Here is a 26,095-nt window from a genome sequence, read left to right as displayed (position 1 = left end):
TGACATTTTCCGCAGGCTCCTGTAGTCAAGGCAATGGAGGTTTAACCCCTGAGCTGCCACTTCTCAGTATGGAGGTGTGAACGCAATTATTGCTCTGTCAACCTTTAACATTCAGGCCCACCGCTTCCTAATGTAACATCCACATACAGTGCAACTATATTCAGGGAAGTGATCACGAAACACAGGAAAGCAAGCAAAAAAAAAACACAGGAAAGCAATAATCTCCTGTTAGAAATGAATAGGAAATATACACAGAATGTCCAAAATATTGCATCTTCCTCATATTGAGTCGCAGCCCCTTTTGCACAATCTGCATCTCAATTGCCTCAAAGCTTAAAAATCCTTCTCCAACTCATCTGCTTTCCTTTATCTACATCTCCTCCTTTGTGATTGGTATTAGATTTAATAAGGGGAATCAATATCGGATAATGCCTGGATTCACCTCATGAAAAAAGTAAGTGTCCCTAATATTTTGCACATTCAGTGTCCTAGATAGGGAAATGAAATCAGTCAATCCCAACCCTGTGTATTCCTGTGCCACGCATGCACACAAGCGTATTCACACAAGCACACACACACACACACACACACAATGACAAATGTGTCTGCTGGGCAAGCTCCCACTGTTTTCATACCCCTCCCCCTCTGCCCATCTCTTCCTCTTCAAGCCTTCCCTCCTCCCTCATCTCTCCATAAAGGAAATGTGTTGTCCTCTTAACTGCTTCCCTCCTACCTAGCGCGTCATACCGGTTATTTCTGAGCATGGCAGAGAACAGGTTTTTCTGAAAAGGAAAAAAAAGGATAAAGACAAAAAAAATAAAAGGGTCTCAGATTGTAGTGGGAGACACTGATGACACGAATGGAGAAACACAAGCGTTTTAGGGTGGTGGAAGATGGGAGATGATGGCACTCACACATGGAGGCCACACTTTTTTATAATAACATCATTATCTCTACAAGTTTACAAAGTGCTTCACAGTCGAGACAGAAAAAAAGGCAGAAAGGAGGTAGCACAGTAAAAGAAGAGGGTAACAGCAAAAAAAAAAAAAACAACAGTGTAAAGAGAAGCATCATCACATAAAAGCCCATCTGTGGAAATAGGTGTTAAGTGATTTAAAAGACGATATTGATTCTGCCAGACTGAGCTCCTCTGGGTGAGCCAAAGGCTAGAGGCTCTGACGGCAAAGGCCCAGTTTCCTTTCCTTTAGTCTTAAATCTAGATTTAGGAATGAACAAAAGGACCCTGCTTAGGGATCTAAAGTTACACTAAGACCCATAAGAGGTCAGCAAAATAACTGGGGGCCAAACCCACCTGTGCTTTAGAAGTGATCAGCAAAATCAAGTCAATTGTGAAACAAGCAGGTCATCTGGACTGAGACAAAGAGATATGTACTAAACAGTGTGTCCTCCACAGCTTTGGGGAAATTTTAGTTTTGGCTCCACATCATCTCTGTTTTGGCCCCTTGGCTCTACTGCAGGTTACAGTGGAAAGAGTGTTTGCTCTATCATAAGAAAAACATTGACTCTAATGATTAGGACTTCTTCAAAATGATGCTTTCTATTAATATTTTAAAATTATATTTTTTCCCTTCTGTAGCGGCACATCATTACTGAATAAATAGAGGGAATACTGATAAACATGCGTTGCTTTTCAAAATTTCCTCTGATTCCCTTGCCGCAGTGTGTGTGTGTGCGTCTGTGATTAATGATTGCAGAATGCATGCTGCTTCTCTGATTGGACATAAGTTGACTCAAGACTGCTGTCTTCAGGAGGGAAGAGAATATTTTCTTTGCACAAAGGCACACACACGCACAACCCCCCCTACACACACATACGCGCTGCATTGGTCCACTGAGGCTTCTACACCATACCATGACAGCTCTGTCATGGCTTCCCCATGAGAAATCATTTATTAATCACTCATCTTTGTTATGAGACACATAGAGTAAGAGAGAGAGAGGGAGAGAGAGAGAGAGAGAGAGAGAGAGAGCAACATAGACTGCTTTGGTAATATTGTTTCTGATAAACAGTCATGCCAATTAAGGAACTGAAATAATAGAGAGAAAGAGAGAGAGAGATGAATGAGTTTGATTACGCTTGGCCCTGAGGCCAAGCAACAGCACTTGAGCTGACAAAGTAATCAGCCCCAATAACAACTCCATCAATCAGTTTTGGCCTCGGCTGCTTCCTCTGCCGCTGCAGGTGCCTCCATACTCTACACTGTGCTGCACTACATCCTGGTACCTGGGAACTGAACACCACTGAATGAATACTGAATGAAGTCCAGCCTATCTTTTGCCCTACATTATTAAGTTCATGCGAGAAGGCTGTAGGCTTTGACTGATGTGAGTTTTTCCAAGGCTGATAGTGGTATTTCTGGAGTGAAGCTGCTGATAGCCGATATTATGTGCAGATATTCAACGTTAATGGCAAAAATTTGTTCTTGGCAGGATGGAAAAACCTCTGAAAGATAATTTGGATCATGGAACACTAAAACCATTCAAATCCACTGAAAACCAGGGTAACAATGATATTAATAATAGTTAATAATTGTGAATTAATCATGCTTACTTTTGGGGAATCCTATCAAAATCATGCATTAGAATTAATTCAGGCTAAGGGCTTCCCATAGACATCCAGTGTAGCATTGATCAATTCTACAAAACATAAGCAAACAAACTTCTTCATATCGGAGGACAAACTGAATGGCCAATATACAACTTTTAACAAAATGCCAACATTGGCCCTAGAGGGTTTTGATGTTCAAGTAAACATGTACAGTATCTGTCCAGCCAAACAGGCTTGATCACCTCCTGAGACCTTCCTGAGTATATGCACCTGATCCAACTTGTGTAATCCGGCTCTCCGCTTCTCTTAAATCCCCCCAAACCTGCTCTCTGTTCCCACAATCCCCTGATCAATACATGGGCTTAGCTGCCAGAAACACGGGACGAGCACGCAGGCCTCCACAAAACAAACCCTGAGAGGGATAGAAGGAGACAGCGGAAGAGAGAGAGAGAGAGAGAGAGAGAGAGAGAGAGAGAGAGAGAGAGAGAGAGAGAGGGTGAGAAGAGGGCATAGGAAAACAGAAAGCAGGGAGCAAAAGAGCCTGGGTGGAGGGGAAGCAGGAGAGGAGAGACAGGAAGCAGGAGGTGGAAGAGAGAGGATGTAGGAAGCACATGGACAAGCAAAACCACAGAATATAAAGAGGAAGAAAGAGAGATAGAGAGAAAGAGCGAGAGAGAGAGAGAGAGAGAGAGAGAGAGAGAGAGAGAACCTGAGAACAGGGAGTCAACTAGCAAGATTAGACATTCAGAAAGACAACAAATTAAAAGTCACACAACAAGAAAACACCATGGCAACGCGATGGGACTTAACGAGGTGCAATCACTAAACAATGGTTTCCTGCATGGGCTTAACAAGCTGCCCTCACACCTTCCCAGCAACACGAGGAACTTAATGAGAAATCACTGAACAAAAGAAGGTTCACAAGGTTTCTATCACCGGACAAATAGAGGGAGCTAACTGTGACCAGGCAAAGTCACAATTACAGGTGATTGCAAACAAAAACAAAAACTTTTTTAACCTTTCGTTCATCCAGGGAAGGTTTTCCCTAACCGTGTCTGCTCTTGTGCAGCGCTGCTCTACTTCACATTCAGAGAGTTCAACACATTCCAGCCTTCAACATTAACGGTTGTCTGATTGTCTGGGACAAATGGAAAAAAAAAAATTAGGCCAAGTATTTGTCACTTGTCTCGAAGGAGACGTAAAAAAAAGGAAAGATCACAACTGCACGGGTGAAAGAAACAAGTAGTCTGATTCGACTTTAGGTATGTTCTCTCTGTGCGACTGTGTGTATCAGTGTTTGCACCTCAGTATGTAGCATGTCACCACTGTCACACTGTGGAAGACGTGATTGGTTGAAGAGTTGTGCAGTGCAAGCTTTAACAAGCCGCTTGACTCTGAGGAGAGAGAAATGGTGAGAGAAAACCAAAGAGATTTAGGAGACAACCAGGAGCCAAATGCAATAGAGGATTATTAAAAAGGGGGGGGGGGTTACGACAAAACACGGTAGGTGATGGAGAAATGATGTCCTGCTCGACACAGTCAGCTGACAGCTAGTCAGCTGACAGTTAGGCATCTAGCTAGCTGCTAAGCTTCGAGTCAAGCCAATGTTGTCGTGTGCTAGCTACCTGCTGCTAAAGGTCACAGACAGTGGCACAGATTTCCAGAAAGGTACGAAACAGAACTTCTTTGATACCGTATATTACCCAGTTATCTACCACAGGATTGAACAGGGCGCAAGCTGGGACTCACTTATTAGCACCCAGTTGTCGACTACAGGGTTAAAAGGAGTCTTGTCTGGGCGACATACATTATCCGTCTCTGAAGTTCCGATGACATTGTCTCGATGATGTTTAGGCAGTTTGTGAGTGAGCGTGACAGTGAAGAGTAGGGTTGGGTGATGTCTACCAAATTGGCATATGACGATTTCCACAGTGAAACATCGCGATGGACGATAATATCGTTGTTGTTGTTGTTTGGGGGGGGGGGGGGGAGGAGACACGGACAAGGCTCTCATGTGAGCTGCTCTGGTACTAATTTTTTTATATATACTTACATACTACTACATACATAGGCTACATACATACTACTTGTATGTAGCCTATGTTGGATATTAATTACTATTTCTATTTTTTGCACATGAGCCCACAGCCCATCCTCACCTAATCACCCGGTCTTTCCTTACTTTTCCTCCCTATAGCCTATGCTTAAGCAACCTCATTAAGCAGATCGTCTGATTATAAAAAAATATTTTAAATACTAGTCATAGTGATATAACTGCAGCACTTTGCTTCATGTTTGGTAGACATAGTAGTCTGACTCCTACCTTTTGAAATTTTGGTAAGTTTTAATCCTCAGTTTTGAGATACAAATAAAGACTCACCCCCTGATTTACTAAGGCAGGCGCAAACCAGGTAGATTTAAAAATACATTTTATGTCTGTGCCTAAATTAAAACATGCTTTCACTGGGCGGTAAATAGTGTGATTAAATAAGCTGCTTTTCCTTTAGTAAATCAGCTGCAAGGAGCTATTATAATAATTAGAATAAACCCCTTGCGCTCTCTGGCTGACACTCCTTAAAAAACATATTCACCAGTTCTAAGGATAAATGTTTTGATAAAGTACTCTTCTTGGCTTTTTACTTGCAAAGCTTTTATTGCACTTTCAGTAATACTCGGGGGGGGGTGGGGTGGGGTGGGGTGGTGCTTTAAATCACAATGTTGCGATGTAGAGGGCTCAGTGGTCAATGACTGTCGGCCATCTGACCAACCCTAGTGAAGAGGATGCTGCGCTACATATCCTGTTCTGTCAGCCTGTGTTTCTGTGCCTGCCTTTAGGTCTGCAGTCTCAAGTCTGCACTCTTTTTAAAAGGTTGTTGGTTAAATAGTATATGCAATCTACATTCACTTGCAGTTCTGGCCATAATCTGTATTGTTAATAAGTTAGAAAAAAGTATGCATGCAATTCTAGAATTCTGTTCTGTTCTGTTATTACCTCTGACAATTCTGGTTTTAATACTTTTACATTTGTTATGTTTTCTGTTTTGTTGCCCTATTCATTTATAAAAAAGGTCGCAATACACAAATTGTTTGTTTTTACTTGGAAATCGTTTTCCAATCTGGATAACTAAGTTCATCTGTAGGACACGTGGAAATTTGGTGCCATTTGTTTGAAGAGAAACGTTAAAGTCAACCCCTGCCTTCATACCTGGGAGGTGCCTTGTACAACCAGAGTCTTGTACTGTTGCCACTGACCAACAGTAGAATGACTTGCTCAAGGGCACCTTAGTACAAGTTGTTGAGGGATGGTAGAGTTTTCTCATTTACTTTCCCTAACCAGATTTTCAAACTTCTGGTCACGAGCCACTTCTAAAAACTTTCAGCTTCCACTGCTCCCACTTTTAAAGACCCGAGTCGAGCTAAAATACACGGTTGGTTGAGAGGAAACCTTTTCAAGTAGGCTATTCAACAGTGAAGCTCTTCAGCCTAATAAATTGGAGTAGAGCTATGACTAATGCAATTTAGACTATTTGGTTAGCAGCAAATGGTCAGTCCAGATCATAGACCTACATGGTACTCAGCTGATATTCCACAATAGCTTATCAGGGGCTGAAAGCGTACAAGGCATTTGTGGCTTCCAAGTAATTGCACTAAGACAGATTTCTGACTATTCAGCGCAATAACTGCTCCATGAAGGAGAGAACAAGAATGGCAGAATAGACAGAATTAACATTGAGAAAATCAATTTTGCACTCATTCAGTGAGCAATCACAGCTGACTGGAGAACTATGGTTTCCCTATATTCTCATCCTTTACTTTTCCTCCCTCATTGTCTGAGGCGTGCCATTTCAGTAAAATAGAGAGGGGCCATCATTGCGGCCCATATGACTCATATAGAGAGGAGTGATAAGGGGTGATCATTGCACAAAGAATTATTTCACATACCTGCAATTTCCCTTCCTTTTCCTTCCTTATTCTTCCTTTCGATCTATAGGCTAGCCAGTCTCTTTCCTTTCTGCACCCCCCTTACCACTGTCCTCCTACTTTACGGTCCATTCATCTTGGGTGGTGCTTCCCGCTGTCACCTATCACCATGGCAACGGCTGCAGTGGGATGTCATTGGTCACTTTATAATATCCCAGGAGAGGCAGAGGCAAAGAAGGTGCAAAAAAAAAAAAGCGAACAACAGAAGAGGGAAAGAATGAATGGGCGAGGATCAGGGTGATGTGTCAGAACGGTGATAGGAATTGATAAATGAATGCAATAAAAGAGAGAGAGAGAGAGAGAGAGAGAGAGAGAGAGAGAGAGGGAGAGAGAGAGATATCAGAAACCGTTCATCCATTGTGTACAACACAAAGCAGGGAGAGGGACGGCACGTGCCAGCGGAGAGCAGGGGGCCTCCACTGGTGCGGCTCATTGCACTCGGGACAATATGTCCGACTAGAGGCTCTAATGAATCCTAATGGAGCATTTACTCACTCACACTGCCACACAATACAGCCACGGACCCCTCAGTATGGAGCAGGTCAAGGGCCTTTTATGTGGAGGGCTGGGTGGAGACACCAGACCCTTGATGCACCATCAACTGGGATCACACACACACACACACACACACACACACACACACACACAGAGACACACAAGCATCCAGTGTGTCCTGTAGAATTTTTGCTCATATGGAGGGTATGGGTAATTAACCTCCGCCAAGAAGGTTATGTTTTCATGCCTGTTTGTTTGGATGTCTGTCTGTCACCAGGATATCTCAAAAACTTATGAACGGATTTGTATTAAATGTGGTGGACAGAATGGCCTTGGACCAAGGACCAATCGATCTGAATCTGAGATTTCCGCCATTAGACCATTAGCGTTTTTTTCTTAACCATAACTATGAAACTAACAGAGAAAAAGGCAAGACACAGCTCCTATCAGAGGCATGACTCATCACAAAAAGGAGCTGCGTGGCCACAATTTAAAAGACAATAAAAATGAAAAAATGGAAAAAATTGCATCATTGTCACTGGTTTCATGAAGCTGGGAAAGGAAAAGAAGAGAGGGGCAACAGAGAAGGCAGTGAGCAGCAGACCACACTAGCAATGGGGGTTGGGTTCCTCAGTGTGTGGAATTGAATTGAAATGGCCTAGGCCTTGTGGAACAAGAGAGAGCTCATGAGTGATTTAAAATTCATGGTTGGAACAGTTAGTCGAGCTAATTTCCTCACTAGACCACCAAGAAGCGGAGTCCCACACAGACTAAGAGTCACTGGTTCTATCCAAGGGCAAACCACCTAGTCACACCTATGAATGTATGTTGATCACTAGTCACCAGTTCAATCCCTGCAACAGCCAATGTGAGTCCATCAACAGCCATGTGTTACAACACACTGAACCCTGACCTGCTTGTTCACTGTAAGTTGCTCTGGAGCTTCAGCTAAATGCCTTAAATATAAGATGTAAATGTACACACAACAATGCGCTGTTCTATCCCCCAAAACATTGTGTACATCCAACTAATAGCTTGAGCATGCCTACATTCTCTATGTCAAATTAGCCTGAACATTTTCTAACCTTCTCCTGTGAACCAGAGAACTATCCACCTACAAGCACACACTACAGCTGTGCTGCGTTGGGTTTCTTCCTACGCTGTGAACAGCTGCCAACATAAAAAAGCACAGAGGCAGCCAATCAGCGAGGTTGGCAGAGCCACAGTGGCCAATGGCAGAGGAAGCAGAGATCAAACTGGTGAGGCATACCAGCAGCTGGTTTAAATCAGTAATTCAGATACTCGGTACAGAACAGCTACCACAGCTCATTTTCTAAAGAAGACACTTTGTCAAACTCGAAACTTATCAATGCGAGCGCTGTTTCCTTTAGCTGGTGTAAGATGAGGGGCTTTTTCTTTGAGACTCTGGAGACTCAACAGGGAAAGAAAAGCACGTCGGGCTCATCTTTTTTGCTATTCTAATGAGGAGCCTATAAAACTTTAAATGCCATTTGTTCTCTCATTTTCTTTCTCATTAGAACTTAAGCCCTGGAATTCCGTTTTAATATCCCCATTTTAAAAAAAACATCTCAAAAGGCTTTTTAATCACGAGATAATAAAATGCTGACTTTGCTGCCTTCTTGTGTCCACGCTTGAATCAGGATGTCCTCGGAAAGAAAAAAAAACAAGAGAGAGAGAGACCGGCCTGATCCTGGAGGACGAGCCTTATCAGACGCCACACCTGACTCCAGCACCTCCCCCCTACTTGGGCTGGGCAGACCATGATGCTTTGTTGCCGCTGGTGGGAACGGACTGTCAAAGTTGACAGGAGGGGAGAGCCGGCGCCTCTGCACAGCGAGAGGTCCCCGGCGCACACGTGTATAACACAATAACACACTCACACACACACACACAGACATGAACACACTGAACATGCTGCAATTCCCTGTATGACAGCATCCTATCAGGTTGGCAGAAGTTATCATCAAAGCACTATGCAAATACGAAATACGAGGCCTATATCGGCAAAACAACTTCCCCGCATCCTAACACACACACACACACACACACACACACACACGTCAATCCCCCCTTGGAGACTACAATATCCCATACCCCCCACCCTTACCCATCACTGCAGATCACGTTGGCAGAACATATCATGGCATGTGCCAGTGTGTCTGCCTGCCAATTAAAATTCTGTACCAGCCGGCACCCCTTCAGCAGTGAGATGACACCTCGCGGGCCCTCAACAGTGAGGTGCTATAACACACACACAGACCTCTTGTTGTCGGGCTAAAAATACACCTGCAGCGCTGTAATGCTGTCAGGTCGGGCTGCAGCTATGCTAACTAGCTTTGCCGGTAGTGGGAAACTTTACAGAGTGCTTGTGGCGAGGGACATAGATGCGTAATGAACTTCAAGAACTGTGAGTTTTTTTGCATTATATTTCTCATGATATTCTTTTTGCCGAACTCTCGAACTTATCCGTGAATAAAGGCCGTTCAGTGCAGTGTGGTAAAACCTTTTGAAGTTGAAGTGTTTCTTTTTTCTCGGTCCAAGTGTGTGACCGTGGTCGTTTCTCACATACAAGTTAAGCAGTGAGCGGTCCCAGTCATGCGGGAATGTGGGGCGAGGCAGTCGTTTAGCACCGTGCCCTGCCTCTCCTCTCAACCCGGCCAGCACTGATCAAAGTTAGCATCCTGGCACACCAGCACTCAGATGGTATTCAGGTACTCAGATGGCAGCGAGCCACTGGCTGGCAGGCTTTCTGGGCGGTAATAACATTGCCTGGCAGTTGTAAGCGGGTTTCAGGAGATGCTCCAGAAAAAAAAATCCAAGTTTGCAATACCGACTAATGCAATTACAAAAAAAAACACACAAAAAAATACAATCCCTGGCTTAGAAATCAAGCTGTATGTTGGAAAACTTTCATTTTATTCAAACTAACAATGTAACAAAAACTGTGTCCACATGTATCGCAATTCATGCTACGATTGCAATAACCAGCACACACAAGAAAAATAGCAATACAATTTTTTTTGTCAATATCAGCCTAAAACACACTGTTGTTACTGGAACTTTATGTAGCTGAGGCAAAGTCTCTTTTTTCCTTCTTAAACTCTTTGGAGAACGCAGCAAGGAATCCAAACTTTCCCTTCATCAAATATCTTCTGAGAAGCAAGGCAGGGTGGATGAATAAAAATCACAGACTCAACAGTGACTTACTGTCCACATTACTGCACAAGCAGAGCATGATCAATGATGAACCTCATGCCTAGTGAGTAGTCTGACACATCCCACATTGTATTTTGTTACAAAGAGATTAGATCGCTTTAGACATTCATTTAGCAAACATGCTTTATCCCCGCTGTAGACGTGCACAGCTAAATATTCATGGAAGTCTGTGTGCCAACATCAATGAGTAGAGTGTCTGATGAACAAACAGACTCAAAGAAGTTTATCTGCTGAGTGCACAGAAACCCAGTGATATGAATAATGAAAGCCCGCTGCTCAATAATAAATGTCTGCATGCTCGCACTGTGCAGCTGCGCTTGTTTGGCCTGTGAGGGAAATTTCATTATACCAACTCCCTTGTTGTGCACACAGACGTGAAGGACATGCCCACAAGCTAACCACTGCAGCAACCCCTGTCAGCTCAAAAGACAGAAAACCCTATCAGAAAAAAAAACAAAAAACCTCAAAAACATACACACACATATACACACACACAAGCCCAAGGCACAGAAGTGCAATTCAAACCAGCCAACATGCCTGTTAGGAGGGCAAAACACTTAAATAAAGTGGACATGCCTGCCAAATGAAACTTGAGCCGTTCCATTCATTGCACCCCCTCATTTGGCAGAGTCAACAGAAACTGGGGGGGGGTGCCGTCCCACAAGAATACACAACTGTTTTGTCACAGAAGATGGACCCAGTCTCTTTTCTAACTTACAGCAGGTGTGTGTGTGTGTGTGTGTGTGTGTGTGCACCATTTCAAATCTTATTTTCTGGATGAAAGTAAAGGGAGTTGTGAGTTTCGAACAGACCTTCAGCTCCTGTTGCTTATTGGGAAAAAAAAATGTTTCCAAGCTCCTGTGCTGAGATGGAGATTGTCCAGAGAAGAAAAAAAATCAAAAGCAGAGACACAGAGGGAGAGAGAGAGAGAGAGAGAGAGAGAGAGAGAGAGAGAGAGAGAGAGAGAGAGAGAGAGAGAGAGAGAGAGAGTGAGAGAGAGAGTGAGAGAGAGAGAGAGAGAGAGAGAGAAAACACCCTGAGGCGCAGTAGAAAAAGACGAAAAAAGAGTGGGTGGCAGAGGGGAAAGGGAGAGAGAGAGAGAGAGCATCATCTTCTCTCATTGAGATCAATACCTGAGTCCACACCAGGCGCTCTGTGGTTCAGGGCAGAGAGGCAGGGGGAGGAGTGGGGAAGGCCTTCTCCATTAGGGAGTACAACTAGACAGCAGATACCTCATTGATATACTGCAGTTTTTTTTTCTATATTGCAAGTATTGTGATTCAATACTGTACAATATACTGTGATTTACTGTTACACTTGTCTTTCATCTGACTGCAGTAAAAGGCTGGAATAATATTCCCAAGGGCAACATGTCAAAAGCAATTATACTTTAAGTGTAAAGAGGCATGAATCTCTAGATAAGGCGTGTTGCTTTTTAACATTTCAAGCAGCCTTTGAGCACGCACTATTTCATTTTCAATCACATCATCATCTGATGCAATAGAAAGAGGTCTTTGATTTAAAGCCTCAAAATGGAAGCAACAATATTGATACTTCCAAGCTGCAGTCGACAACTCCATACAAAATCATACCTGAATGTATTACAGTATTACAGTGTATGATTTATCATCTCGCCTCTGTATCCACCTGGTCCTTGTGAGGCTGCACATTCAGTCTACTGTGGGCTACATGTTCTGAAATCAATTTCCTTTGATCTAGACCTAGGAATCTATAACTCACGGTCAAAGAATGAAAAGAGCAGTGGTTTTAAACTCTGATCATGTAGCTTGGAGGCACAGCTCCATTATGCTGCATAATGCATTTCAGTTCCTCATGCACCTGCGCCTCTTGCACAGCAGGGAATGTGTAAACACAGGCATAAAATGTCAAATCACTTCTCTTCAAAAGGGTGCTGACCCGGCATATCATGACCTTCTTACCATAATTGATTCCAGTAGAAACCTTGCTGGTCATTCTACTGTATATTATCAATATGTGGTGCAAGCCTAAACAAAGGAGGAGATCTATTACAAAACACACATTAATCAAATTGGTAAAAAAAAAAAAAAAAACATTGCCTGACCTTAAGAAAAATCTCTAAAATCCAGTCTGTAAAAATGTTTTCAGTTTGTCAACCAAGGATGTAAGTTACCTAGTTCATCACTTCATGAGAGTATAATGCCGTTTTCCCCAATGGTAGAGATCTCATTTTGGAATCATCAAAAATTAAAAAAACAGGTGATTGAAACCACAACATCCAGGCTGCGCTAAATTACACTCCCATGAACAGCACTGCCCACACCATGAAAACCACCATGTTCCAGAAAACAGTGCTGATAGAGCAGGCTCAATTACACCTCAATAACGAATTAAACAACCCACTCAGAATATTACAGTGAACCGAGTGGAAGTTGGCAGCAGCTGAGGGACGGATATGTGAGAAAGAGAGAGAGAGAGAGAGAGAGAGGGGGAGAGAGAGGGACAGGAAGTGGGGAGGATTTGTGGGATAAATTGGACCGATCAGACAGTGCCCATGGCAGCTGTGCAAACCTCTCATAGGCCGTCCCTCGAGTGTGTGAGATGGCGCCATTTTGTGTCTGCGCATGAATGAGACGATTCTGGGCACAAAGTGCTGGCAGGCTGGGGCGGTGATGGTTAGTGAAGGTGCCCTTGCTTTGAGGAGGCCCGAGGCGGTGCCAGTGGGCACAGAATGGCAGGACTGAATGCTGGGACAAGACCGAGCCCCAGTTTGATCGCCGAGCCCCGATTGTTTCTGTTGCACTCAGCCAAGTAGAGCCATTTCAAATGAGACAAAACACATGCCGAGTTGAGTTTCACGCGCACACAAGCTAGCATGTGAATAGTTTACCATACATCCGTTTTGGCCAAGAAAAAAATCATTGCCTGAAGTTCATCCTTCAATATCTCTCAAATATAGAGCCTGTAAAAGTGTTATCATTGGTCAACCAGGAACTTCTGTTACCTCCTGTCTTTTAAAAATATGTTTGAATTTGTGCTAACAAATTCAAACATATGATATAAAACGTAAAAGTAGGCATCACTTTTTCTTTTTTAAATACTAGATATCTCATTTTGGAACCAACTTGTAATCCACACACACACACACACACACACACACACACACACACACACACACACACACACACACACACACACACACACACACACACACACACACACACACACACACACACACACACACACACACACACACACACACACACACACACACACACAGTTTAGCGTGTTAACTGAGAGCAGTAAATGGTGCCACTGTGGCAATGGCATGCTCACTAGGGGTCAAGAGGTCAGCTGCCGGGCATCATGTGACCCACGTCTCATTACATCTGACCCCCTCCCCCTTGCTCCCCACCTTGACAGCTATGCGTTAAAGCCCCGCTGCAAGGCAAAACGGTGGGTGAGCATTCCCTGCATACAAATGGACAGAAGATGGGGGTGTGGGAGGAAAGAACGAAGCCCTACAGAGCGAGCGGGGCTGCGGGAGACAGAATGCGGTGTAACAATCTTGTATTAACAGCACTCTAGAAGATTGACTCAATTAAGGCCTAGGCCATCCACTTACTCTGCCATTATATTGAACAATGATAAGGGCACTGATTCGTAATGCCTGCCAGGCAGTTTTGCCAAGGAGCGAGATGAGATTTTTAGATCGTGGCGGACTGTTAGTTAAGGTGTCCCCATCATTCAATTCAATATATTCAGAAGGAGGGCGAGTGTGCATGTGTGTGTGAGTCCACGGGGTCACCATCAAGACAACAATTCTATTCAATTCTCCACCCACCCAGCTGACATGCACACACAGACACGCGCACACACACACATGCCCACACATATTCCACTAGTCCACACAGATTTGATCATTAGATCAAGCCCACTGCAATATCTTGTCTCCAGTAAAGGCGATATGGCTGACAATGGGGCGGAGAGGACGGAGACAAAAGCGCCTCTCGGTCCCTTTTCTCCCTCTTGCCTTTGCCTGTCACGGGGCATTGTGAGGCTCTCTGCTGGTCTCCAATCGACACATCTTGAAAGGGAAGCAAATCCAAATCTTCCTGCAGGTACAAAGCCTCTCGCTCTCCTACTCTCTTCCCTTGGTTGCTTCTATTTTTTTTTTATCAGTGGGCATATTTCAAGCCCCTGGCTCTTCATTATTGGGTGAGGCTGCCTGGAGTGTGTGTGTGTGTGTGTGTGTATGTGTGTGTGTGTCCACAAATGTGCAAGTAAGAGCACTGTTGAGGCAGAATCCAGGGCAGCTGTTATCACTGGTCCCACACGATTCCTTGTTATCTTTCCTGGTCAGTTGGACTTCAGCTTGTCTGTCCTCCCCTTCATCACTGCACCCCTGGTTGTGTGTGTGTTTGTGTGCGTGTGTGTGTGTGTGTGTGTGTGTGTGTGTGAGGATGTCTGAGTCATCATGCCCTTGTCAGTCACAGTCACCACTGCATCTCTCTCCAACCAAGAGCTCTCTCAGTCCTGTTGTTGACAGATAAACACCTAGTCAGTAGCTATGAATCGCAGAGTGCAACTCTTTTTTGCCCCTAACAGGAGAGACCTTTGCCTCACTGCCACTGAAGTAGCACTTTTTCTTCGCTGTCTAGAGTGGTCTAAAATAGTTGGCCTCTTTACCTGACTGTGTTCTTACACCTGAATACAGATAAACCTGCAGGTATGATTACAGCGCCCACTACAGTGAGTGCTCAAATCTGTAACCTTCCCTTCTTGGCCCACTCCCTACTAATGGATCTTCAACCTGTAGGAATCTTGGAGTGATTTTCGTCTCCAGTCTGAGCCTGGACAAACATCTTGAGACACTTGTGCAGTTCTATTTTCTACAACTCAGGAGACTTTCCAAAAATGAGCTTTGTTGTCTTTTAATATCCTGGAAACTGTGATCTCTGCCTTTATTTTGTCCAAAATGCCACAGCCAGACTACTGACAAGGTCCAAGAGGAGACAGCATAGCCTCATTTTAGCTTCACTTCATTGCCTACCAGTGCAATTTAGGACTGAAATGTTAAAAATGTTATTGATCACCTTTAAGGCGAATTGAACTAGTGACTAGCTATATCTCTGAGCTTTTAACCACTTATGAGCCCAAGTGCAGCCTGAGATCGGCCATCCTCGCTCTAAGTCTAAGAGAGATGGAGCTTTCACAAAAGACCTTTAAAAAACACACTTTTTAAGGTTGGCTTTTACTTGAACTATGGTCTGTGTTTTGCCTTCTTGCCCTGTTGTATTTAGCATGTTTTGTGGTAGCATGTTTGTTGGTACATTGGCTTGATAAGATAATCTTATTCTTAAACCTCCCCGGTGCGCACACACATGCACACACACTTTTTATTTAGCCTATTTGTTCATGTTTGTTCACATTTCAATTTATTTCTATGATAGTTTAACGGCAATATACAGACAAGTGCTTAGTGTAGTCTAGTCCAGCCAGCCATAATCTAAATCCCACATGCAGCCATTCACTGAGACAACCTGGCTGAATTAAAAAGGTTTGATGCACTGAAATGAACCCGCAAAGATTTTCTCCATTTCTATACTTGATCTATGGAGCAGTTGGAAAATTTGATTTGAAGCTCTAGGCTATGTCTGGCCCGGCGAACAACTGCCTCACTCTCTCTGCTTCCTCTCTTCCACTCTTAACGTTACCTTTGTTTGAACTCACTGTAAATCTGCATAAAAAATTCCGGTCAAGCCTTCAGACTCTGCTGATGTCCAACTAAGACATAGTGGTGATGGCAAAACAGGCTGTCATCATCAGCCTCGGTGGATGGAGTCAGCACTGACTGTGCGGCTCCAACTTATGTAAAGTAGGCTGAGGGAAGGATAAGAATATAGCACTGACAGAAACGTGAGAAAAAGGACAGGGGCAGAGGGGAGGGAGAGAGTGAGACAGAGAGAAAGAAAGATAGAGAGAATGAACGCACAGGAAGCTAGTAAAGAAAATGGAGGACGAGACAGAGAGGACAGATGGAAAAAGAAGCGGCAAGAAGCAGCAGTCCCAGCGGTGAAGCCAAGCCTGTCTGTCAGTACCTATCAGTCCTCCTGAGGCTGAGCCACGCAAACCGGGCTCTTGCCCCAAGTCGCCACTAACATTTACATAACCGCATACAGCACTGATGTGACCTCTGACCTCACTCTGCACCGCAGGTTGGACCCATGTGGGCTGCAGCTTTACTGTTAAGCCTGACGAGGATGGTTCACCTCCAGGCAGCTCACGTCAAGCTCATTTAACTCCGAACAGCGCATTGGCACTTAGCCAAATTGAGTTGATTAAGAAAACAGACACAAGTACGCGCACGCACACACACACACACACACACACACTTGGAAGATACTGCAGTTTGGCGTAGAACCTTAATGACATCCAGCTTTATATCTCCAGTGCTATATTCTTAAGCCAACAAAGGGAGAGGGTTGGGATCAACTGAAAGTGTTCACCTAATTAAAAGATCAGAGAGACACACAAAACAAACCGCCCACCCCTCCCCCATCCACCCTAACCCACCAACCTCCATCCCTGCTCTTCCTCCTTCTTTTTTCTCGCTGTCTTGGTTTACTCTTGGGCCTAAACTAGCCCTGAATAACATCACCTGCCAAACGTCAGCCTCGTTATACTGCAGTCCATCTGCTAGGGTTCAGAGAACTCACGCTGCACAAATTTCACAGCTCGCCACACTGGGTGTGTGTATGTGTGTGAGATTTTACACACACACACACACACTTCTGTAACTGCTGCGATCTCTCTCTCTCTGTCTCTTGTCTCGTATTTTTAAGTGGACTGAAGCACTTGATCAATTAATCGCATATAAATTGGGATACACCCGATTATTATAATAACAATGTGACACACTATAAATCCTCTTTTCATTTGCTGGCTTGCAGGGAGGTCAGAGGTCAGATTCAGCTACAGAACAGCCCCTCTGGAGCTGGCAGGGATTCACAGTCTTGCTCAAGGACACTTCAGCAGAGACGGAAGATTGCCAACTCGGAGTCCTGAACCTGGGATCTACGATTGGAGGATGGTCTACCTCCTCACCGCATCAACTTGCTGTTCTCATCAAACCAATAGTACCGCCCTTCTCAAATCAACTCTGTGCTCTCTGCCGCAACGCTGAGTCTTGACTCGTGCCAGCGCTCTTCTCATTTCAGTGTCGGTGACTTAGCGACCCATGCTAAGTCTGAGCTGGGCCAGCCGGCAGCCAGCGGCGTTGTAGTTCATAAAAACTGTGCAGCAGCGAGTGGCTATGTGGAGTGGATGATGGTCCACAGTCACAGCCTGCTGGTTGGCTGGCTGAGTGGCCCCTCCAAGGCAATGAATCACATTCACACATCCACCATCTTGTGGCCCAGTCAACTGCACTAGAGCTAAAAAAAATGCAGAGGGACACACGTGTAAGCTCATGCTTGCACACGCACGCACGCACAAACACACACACACACACACACACACACACACACACACACACACACACACACACACACACACACACACACACACACACACACACACACACACACACACACACACCATTACCCCAGAGCAAGGGCAAAGAGCCAACGCCTATGGACACTGTCAGAGTAAGTAAAGATGATAGCCTGTTATCATTATCAACATATCTGAGTGCAAAATTCAAGATTCTGAGTGTTTTCACTCCCTTTCACTTATATGTATAATGGTAGCCTAGACACTCACTATAGCTGTAGGCATGTGCCTATAAATGGAAGAAGCTTATGTAAGGGAACCTCTTGTCTTAAACAGACTGTTGTCGTGTCTTGGAGTATTTCCCATAGCTGTCTTCACTTGAGAGGCTGGTTTTGATTTCATCATCATATCACCCAAATTCTAACTCAGTTTGCATAGGTCTGAGAATAGAAAAAGCACAAACAGCTACCGCCCCCAAACCTTTACATTTCCTCTAGTACAGTCTGGAGTGGAGGGGGAAAGCTGTGTCGTCTCTCATCGAACCAACTCTGAGCTGCTTCTCACCAATAAGACCTTCCTAGCCTGTCTGACCCCTATTCTAAAGCAATGATTTGTCCGCGTGAATTGACGGCATTGCTACTGTATGGCAGATAAAACAGATGAAGTCATTGCTGAGTAAGACTATTTACATTAGGCTTCCTTGGTGAGGCTTTCCTGCTAACCATCAAAGACAAAGGGAAGGCGAGCTTGCAACCACTTCCGATCTGCCCATCTGAGATGGAAGCAAAGCATGCATTGAGGGTCCGTGCTGGGCTGCCGTCCAGGACAAATCAGACAAGCCTTGTGCTCAGGCCACATGGAAATCCTAAACAGAGCTGGATCCTTGCTGTGAGCTGTAAATGAACAGCCAAATACTGGCTTCTAATTAAAGGCAGCAGTTTTCTGTGTGCACAGGCGCCCCTGCTGAGAAATTGTGGTCAAACACATTGAGATGCTAAGAGGCTACTTCCCCTCTTGCTCCCCGTCTTTCTCCCCTCAGCACTTAAATTCTCCTTCACTTCATCCCCTCATCATTCCTTTATTGGCCTAGCTCTTCTTTCCTTTTTCGAAGATTGTTTTCATGGCATTTCCAGTTTATTAGACTGTATACAGTAGACATGACAGGGAAGATGGGAGAGAGGGGATAATCTGCCACAACAGTCGTGGGCTGGATTTAAACCAACAATATTTGAGTGTGTGGTATGCGCCTTAGACCAATAAAACACCAGCACAACCCATTGCATCTTTTATTTTCTTCTTCACGCTTGCCTCTAATCCTGTCTCTCCCTCTCCATCTATTCCTTGCTACTCCTTGTACTCTTCCCCGGTACAAGGAGAGGAACCGGGAAGAAAAACGAGTGCTTATGAAAATCCTAATGAAAATGCAGCGCGTCTGTAATTGAATACGGATGTCTGAGTCCAGACAAGAGGGACTCAAGCAGCGGACGTGATAAACGCGCCTCTCCTCCCATTTCTCCAGCCTCCATCAATCAACACACATCACCACGACGACCAGGGCATCGGCCGTTCCAGCTCAATAAGAACCAATCAGTGAAGGAGGGGGAAGAGGTGTTGGAGAGGGTAGGAGAGAGAGAGAGAGAGAGAGAGAGAGAGAGAGAGAGAGAGAGAGAGAGAGAGAGAGAGAGAGAGAGAGAGAGAGAGAGAGAGAGAGAGAGAGACAGACAGACAGACAGACAGACAGACAGAGAGGGAGAACCTGTTTTGCTGCCCATCATGGTGAGGATCGCCGTTTTGCCTAACTTTGCATATTCAAATGTAGTGAAATACACACGCCCGGAGCGCAGCTGCAATGGATTACTTTGATGTCAGTTGGCGATGGCTTACGCTTACACATAGAACAGAAGACACATGGTCAACTAAAAGAGCTGGTACATTATATTGCAATTGCTTAGGTAAAACAAACACAAAGGATACCCTAACCACAGACATATACAGAAATACACACACACACACACTCTATCAGTACCTGAGCCCATACCTCCACAGGAGGACACCTTATCCAATTCGCTCTCGGGGCAGACTTGAAGCTGCATTGTGCTGAGGAAGGTATCAGACTGCATTTACCATCCAAACGTACACATGACACCAGGGGAGTGGCCTCAACACATAGTCCCTAGCTGAACCCATTGTGTCCCTTCGTTTTGGCTCCCTGTGTGGAGAGAATAGGTCAGGCCAGCCATATGACACCATGGTGCTCCATTTCCCAAATACCTGCCTATTACTGATTGACTAGTCCTGAGGGGTTCTTATTCACTTTAAATAGCAAACAGTCATGGGTAGGGACGCAAATTTTCAGAAATTTCCTTAATCGATCGTCGGTCACGTTAATGACCAATTCATCGATTAATCATGTAAAAAACAGCTTTTGACATAGAAAATAGAAAATACAAAATGCGTGTTTTTACACCTGTCTTTAGGCCTACTCAACAAGTTACTCAACCAAGCATAATTCAAAAGAGTCGGGACCCCCGACAACGGACGTCAGTGTTTCCCACAGGCTGAAAATGTACCTTCTTTAGGGTTCATTACTTTAAATTGTCTTAACACTGTGTCCAACGGAACCCAACTGGTGGAATATGCAATGAAGTCTCTGCACTGCATTCATGTTAACTTTCTGAGTGTTGAGCAGCGTTACATTGTCCGATTGAAAAGTATCAAGTTAGTTTTCTTTCCGTTACAACACATGCGAGTTCGGCGAAATTGTGGAATTTTATATTTTTTTCTGAATGTTTTCAGAACGGGAGACGGACTGTCAGGTTGAGTACAGAGCTGCTACATGGCCAAATGACAGACATGACGTGATGCGCACATTAGACGCATTACAGAACGATTTAGATCATTTCTATACATTGATTAACTGTTTATGTTGTGCCGGCCGTGCGGATATTGTGGCGCTGTCACAGTTTATGTATTGGAAACAATGGCACGACAATCTACTGGTTTATTTAAGAATACGAGCGTATCTACGTGGTCAGGGATGAGTCCAGTGCACAGCATGGTGATGGCCAGTCCATCCGCTGAAATACGCGCTCCGGAGGAACAGCTGTCCCGGGTCGGGAGGCACAAATACAGTGTCGCGCCGTGGTAAGTCTTCTGAAACAGCATTTACACCGTTGTGGCACAAACATCCTCAACTTATAGATACAATACAGATGATTTTTGTTGAAGCTGGGTGGCATGGGCATACCCTACCTATTCAATAAGCAATACAGCTAGGCTCAACATGCTACCAGTAAGACCATCCTTCGAACACAGCAGCTGTGATCTAACCAGCGAGCAGCAGGGGTGTTGCATCGCAGTGAGAAGACCTGCTGTCTTGGTATCCACGGCATAGATAGACAGAGGCAGAGACAGACTGGGAGCCACATAGCCATAGCAAGTGACAGAGAAAAGAGACGGAGCAGAACAATTGCTGGCTTTACCTTCGACTTGAGAGAGAGAGCTAGTGCTGGAGCGAAAGACAGTGGGAGGGAGGACCAGAATAAGAGAAAAGGGCAGGGAGAGTGAGATGCGGCTGAGTTCCTGCAACTTTGGGGTGGGGTGGGGTGGTGGTGAGGGCCTCTAGGTTCAGATGGGGGGACGAAAGCCCTTTGCCCTGTTGGCGGTGGCAGAGACGCGGTCAGACAGGTCTATTTCAGAGGCATCCTGTCAGCTCAGTGAGAGACTCTGTCAACGCCCTCTATACCCGAGGGAGACAGTCAGGCAGTGAAACAGGGAAAGAGGCAGAAAGGCAACAATAACTAAGGAGCCATAAGAGACGCGACTAGGAAGACTAGGTGGATAAAAGGTTGAGGGATAGCACAAGAGTGAGATAGAATTGGGAGAAAAAAATAGATATCGTGACACTTTGCTGCATCATAATGTATGGATACAGACAGCAAGTATTTATCTTCTCATTTGCTTTTCAAGTCTAAGGAAAGATCACATAATGGTGTTCTATCAAATGATGATATTGAAAATCAAGATAAAGGGTCCTCAAAAAGTGCTTAAGACTCTGAAAGGTAATCTATTATTTGATTTATGGCTTTGTTTTACTCATCATTATAATGAACTTTTTACATGTTATTGTGTCAAGGGATATTGTTTCATGTTTGTATCACAGTAAATTTGAAAAACAAACAAACAGAAAAAATGGAAATGGAAATATCGAAGCACCAAATCACAATACTTGGTGTAACTCAAAACATTAGGAAACACTACATTGTGGCCCAAGTATCATGATAATGTCATATTAGGAGCACTCTGGCAACTCCCATCCCCGGAGGTATAGAGAAGAGTGAGAGGAGTGAGAAAGGGAGGGAGGTCTGCAGCACCGATTGAAAAAGTAGGTTAGATAAATAAAGAGAAAGTAAATGGGAAAACAAAGCCAGACAGAGAGTTAATAAATGCTATATCTTCAAAAAAAAAATCACTGATCACAATAAAATATCTTGTTCAATACACCTGTCAGGTGAAAATTATGGCAAGTTCTGCCTTTGCTGCTTGAGCTGAAAGTCACAGCCGAGGAGTGACAGATATATGGAGAGAGCAGGGAAGGTGGTGGTGGTGGAGGCAGTGGTGATGAGACAAGAGGCACCAGTCAGACAGGCTGAACTAAGCGCTGGTGTCTCTCTGTCAGGCCGGTTCAGACCAGGGACAGAGGCAGTATTATAGAGCTGTGGGCCTGGCCAGGGGAGGGAACAATGCTCCCTGTGTGTGGGAGCCTCTGGAGCATCCTAACAGCTGGGAGATAGGAGGTCTGTCTGTGGCTCCGCTAACTGGCACGTTAAGGGGCGTTGCACACATACACACACGCACAAAAAGTCTCTCTTTCCATCTCTCTCTGCCTTTCCTAGAATCTCTACCCACCTTAACCCCCACCTCCCCCTCATGCCAGGCAGCCATCCCTCATTTTACTCTCCTCCCTTTTTATTTTCTCTTCTTTACGCTGTCTTTCTTCATGCCCTCTGTTATTCTCCGTGTCCTGCTATCACCCCCTCTCCTCCTCTGCAGAGGGAGACAGAGAAAGAGAAGAAGAGAGAGATTCTTCTTGCTAGCATGAGAAAGCCAGAGACTGGCAGAGGATCAGAGCAATGTCAACAAATAAGAGAGGTCCAAAAGCCTCTGCAGGAGGGATGCCAAAGCTCCTCTATCGTGAGGGCCTCCGAAACAGAGAAAAACATGAGAACTGCAAACTGTGCTGGAATGTCATCCCTTACAGCAAGGAGCTCACAAAAAGCATCAGATAAAACCATGACAATATGTTCTGTTCTATTCTGGGAGTCCACCTTTAGGTAAGGCCATCCGCTGGGTAAAACATGAGTGTCTATTATATAGATTTATGTATCAAAGAGTGGGTTGTACGGACAGACCTCTCAACCTTTCTACTCTTCACCTCCATGTTTAATGTTTTCCTGTAAGCTCACCGCAACCGTGTAGAGTGGAGATAACAAAAGCCCAGGAGATAAAGAAAACCCACTTGCAAAAGAAGTGCACACTTCAAAGATAACAAGGCCAGTGGTTTGGGAGCACAGCAAGCAGAGGTCGGCCTGCTTCTTCAGCGTGCGTCTCCTCAAAGCTGAGAGAGGGTGAATTCAATCGCTGCTTCTATAAATGTCACTATAGGGAGAGACATCAGGCTACTTCTCGCAGGCCGGGTGATTTTTAGTTCATGCAAGTCTGTCATGCATGTACGTGTATGATCCTTCTGAGCTGTTACAAAACTTTGCCTATAGCTCCCACACAGTCTGGAGCAGTCATGTGATGTTTTGGATGCCACTGTTGCAGACTGATAAATTTAACAGCTGCAAGGGGCCTCAGCCTGTTTTGCCAGAGGAGTCAATGCTGCCGTCACATACAGTGACCCATATGTTTTCTCCATAAACAATGTCCTAACATGACACCCATTCATTTAGGATCATGTGAAAAGTGTACACATTTAGTATCAATTCATCCAAAAGGCCTATCCAACATGAAAATGCTCTAAATTCCCCTATTACAAGGATTTTACCTAATCCTCTTCATTTCTACAAAGAAACCATATGTGACATCATCTGGTCAAAATCTGACAATATGCATTGACCCTTGGTCTACAATTTAGCATAACATTTTCTATGAAAAAGTGTGTTGTCCTCATAAGATTATACCCTAAAAATCAGATGATCTGATCATTACATTGCATAAATCAAACAAAGTCCCAACCCCAGTGGATTCTCAATCTCAGGAATAGTGAATTCTATTTGAGAGAAGCACAGCATCATGGCTATGTGGCCTTCAGTGGGCCGACCCAGCAGGGCCCATACTGTCTGTGACAGCCCCACTTTACAGCTATGTGTCCTGGTATCCAGACAAATTTCTGAAAAATACTAGTATGGCCTCTTTGCAACACTTATCCCAAAAATGGCCCAGCTGATTCAGTGAATTCCAAACATTTGCTCTATTTGTTTTAATGTATCAGTCTGACACAACGTACAAATCTGCACAGAAGTTTGTGGGCATAAGACCCGGTGCCCAATTTTTGAGTTTTGAGAATCTGCTCATCCTATTTGTGATAATGATACGGTGTCTGGACTGAGGAGCGTAATGCTTTAGCCTCACCTAAAAGTAAGCGAACGTGAGAAATCCTTGAGCTTTGCACTTGTAGCCTTCCAATAGTATTGATTTTGTTGTGATGCAATGCCCCATACACAGCAGGTAGTCATTACTACATCTATGGTCTACTAATCTACTGTCCAAAGCTGCAGAGAGACACCCTAGATTTCTATCTGCTACAGCCTATCTGTACAATGGTAATTCATTCATCATCTGCTATCGACTTGACCGCATGTTTCCACTACAGGCTCCTCTCTGATTTCAGAACAGTTAGGGGCAAACATGAAGTCGGTAGCTTGCTTCAAAGTAAACTTAACAGTTGCCTGTAGTATTCCAAGCCTGTTATTGAGGACCTGCTAGAAAAATAGCCTATTCTTAGATGGGGTTAACTGGCTAGACAGCAGGTAATGTATGAGCAGTTTAACCACACAGCACATCATGTTCTGGTCTCACATAATGCACCGCATGTCTTCAAGCTGAGACCAGATATGATTCTGGCTACAATAATGATACAAGCTGATCTCTGCACAACATTCACTGAACTGCAATCTTGCCCATGCCCACTTTTCTTGCTGCACTTGAAGTACTACAAAGGAGGTTTCGGATTTCACAAAGCATGATTTTCACTGGGTTGAGGGCTACCATCCCCCATGACTGCAAACCAAGCTGGCTGGAATACGACCCCAGCCCCTATCCTCTCGGAGGCAAGTCGATGCATTCTTAGTGGGAAAATTAAATCACGGCATGCCAGCGCTATTGGTGCTTCGCTTAATCATATTGTACGAAACTGAAACTCCCCAACCCACAAGGATTGATAGAATATATACACTGCATATTAGATTTACAAGATGCTAGATTTTCCTCAAATAATAATTTACTGAGGTATTGCAAAGATTTGTTGCTCCCCAGTCTCTCACCCACATGATATTCTCCAGACTGAATGTCAATATGCGGCTGGAGCTCATGCAGATGTGGAGCTTTACAATCCAAGCTTCCTTCAAGCGGCCAATTTACAAATTTAGACTGCACATTTCCTCACACATGAACATACAGTTAGTACTTTTAAAAACACCATTTTTTTTTTACAAGTTTCGAGTCCTAACGTTGTCAACATTCATTTGCCACATCTGTCACCTGTGTACTGGGTTACTGTGGTTCAGTGATGGCCAGACAGTGCTAAATTACTAGTCAGCAGTTTGTAATTGTAAAAGATGGTGACAGTTTGCTATTACTTGCTGCTGTGGTGAGATGCAATAGCGTAGTGGAGTCACATTTTCCAGTGCATACAAATTCAAGTCGTTAGTGCCAGACGTGCACAATGTTTTATTAAATTACCTGATGCGTTTGTTCAGCTCCTCTTATTTTCTTTCCATTCCTATTGAGCTGTAGAGCATGCCACCGTGTCCAAGAATCTAAATCTCCGGCTTGGGTCCATATTAGTGCTGTCACTGATACCCTCTGTTAAAATGAGTGGAGTCCTGCTGGAAGAGGCAGCAGTGGAGAGGGATCAAAGCACTCTTTTCCAAAGGGATCCTCTGGGTAGAGATTAGAGATATGGGCAGTAAACCTGGTCCGGTCAAGTTGACGACAGGTCCCGTGACAAAGAAATATCCACCAGTTTTGCCCATACGCGGGAAAACCTATTTTTTCCACAGTAACGAATATGGAATGGCGTTGATTCGCAGGAAAATGTCCCTATTATAAACAGTG

At 44.4% G+C, this 26,095-nt stretch overlaps 1 protein-coding gene across 1 annotated transcript in view; it reads right to left on the bottom strand.

The window, feature by feature from the left end:
* Nucleotides 1-25,850, bottom strand: part of wasf1 (WASP family member 1) — a 59,756-nt gene extending 33,906 nt beyond the window's left edge. The window contains exon 1 of the mRNA XM_071512102.1: nt 25,721-25,850. The gene's annotated coding sequence lies outside the window, so the exon portion shown is untranslated. The remainder of the gene's footprint in view (nt 1-25,720) is intronic.
* Nucleotides 25,851-26,095: the final 245 nt, after the last annotated feature.

This window comes from Centroberyx affinis, unplaced genomic scaffold (genome assembly GCF_046629955.1).
Source record: "Centroberyx affinis isolate AG114_WGS23_722 - 3 ecotype Tasmania unplaced genomic scaffold, CSIRO-AGI_Caff_v1 ptg006088l_1, whole genome shotgun sequence".
In the NCBI taxonomy this organism is placed as follows: Eukaryota; Metazoa; Chordata; class Actinopteri; order Beryciformes; family Berycidae; genus Centroberyx; species Centroberyx affinis.
Note: the sequence above shows the minus strand (reverse complement) of the source record. Positions and strands in the feature narration are given on the sequence as shown.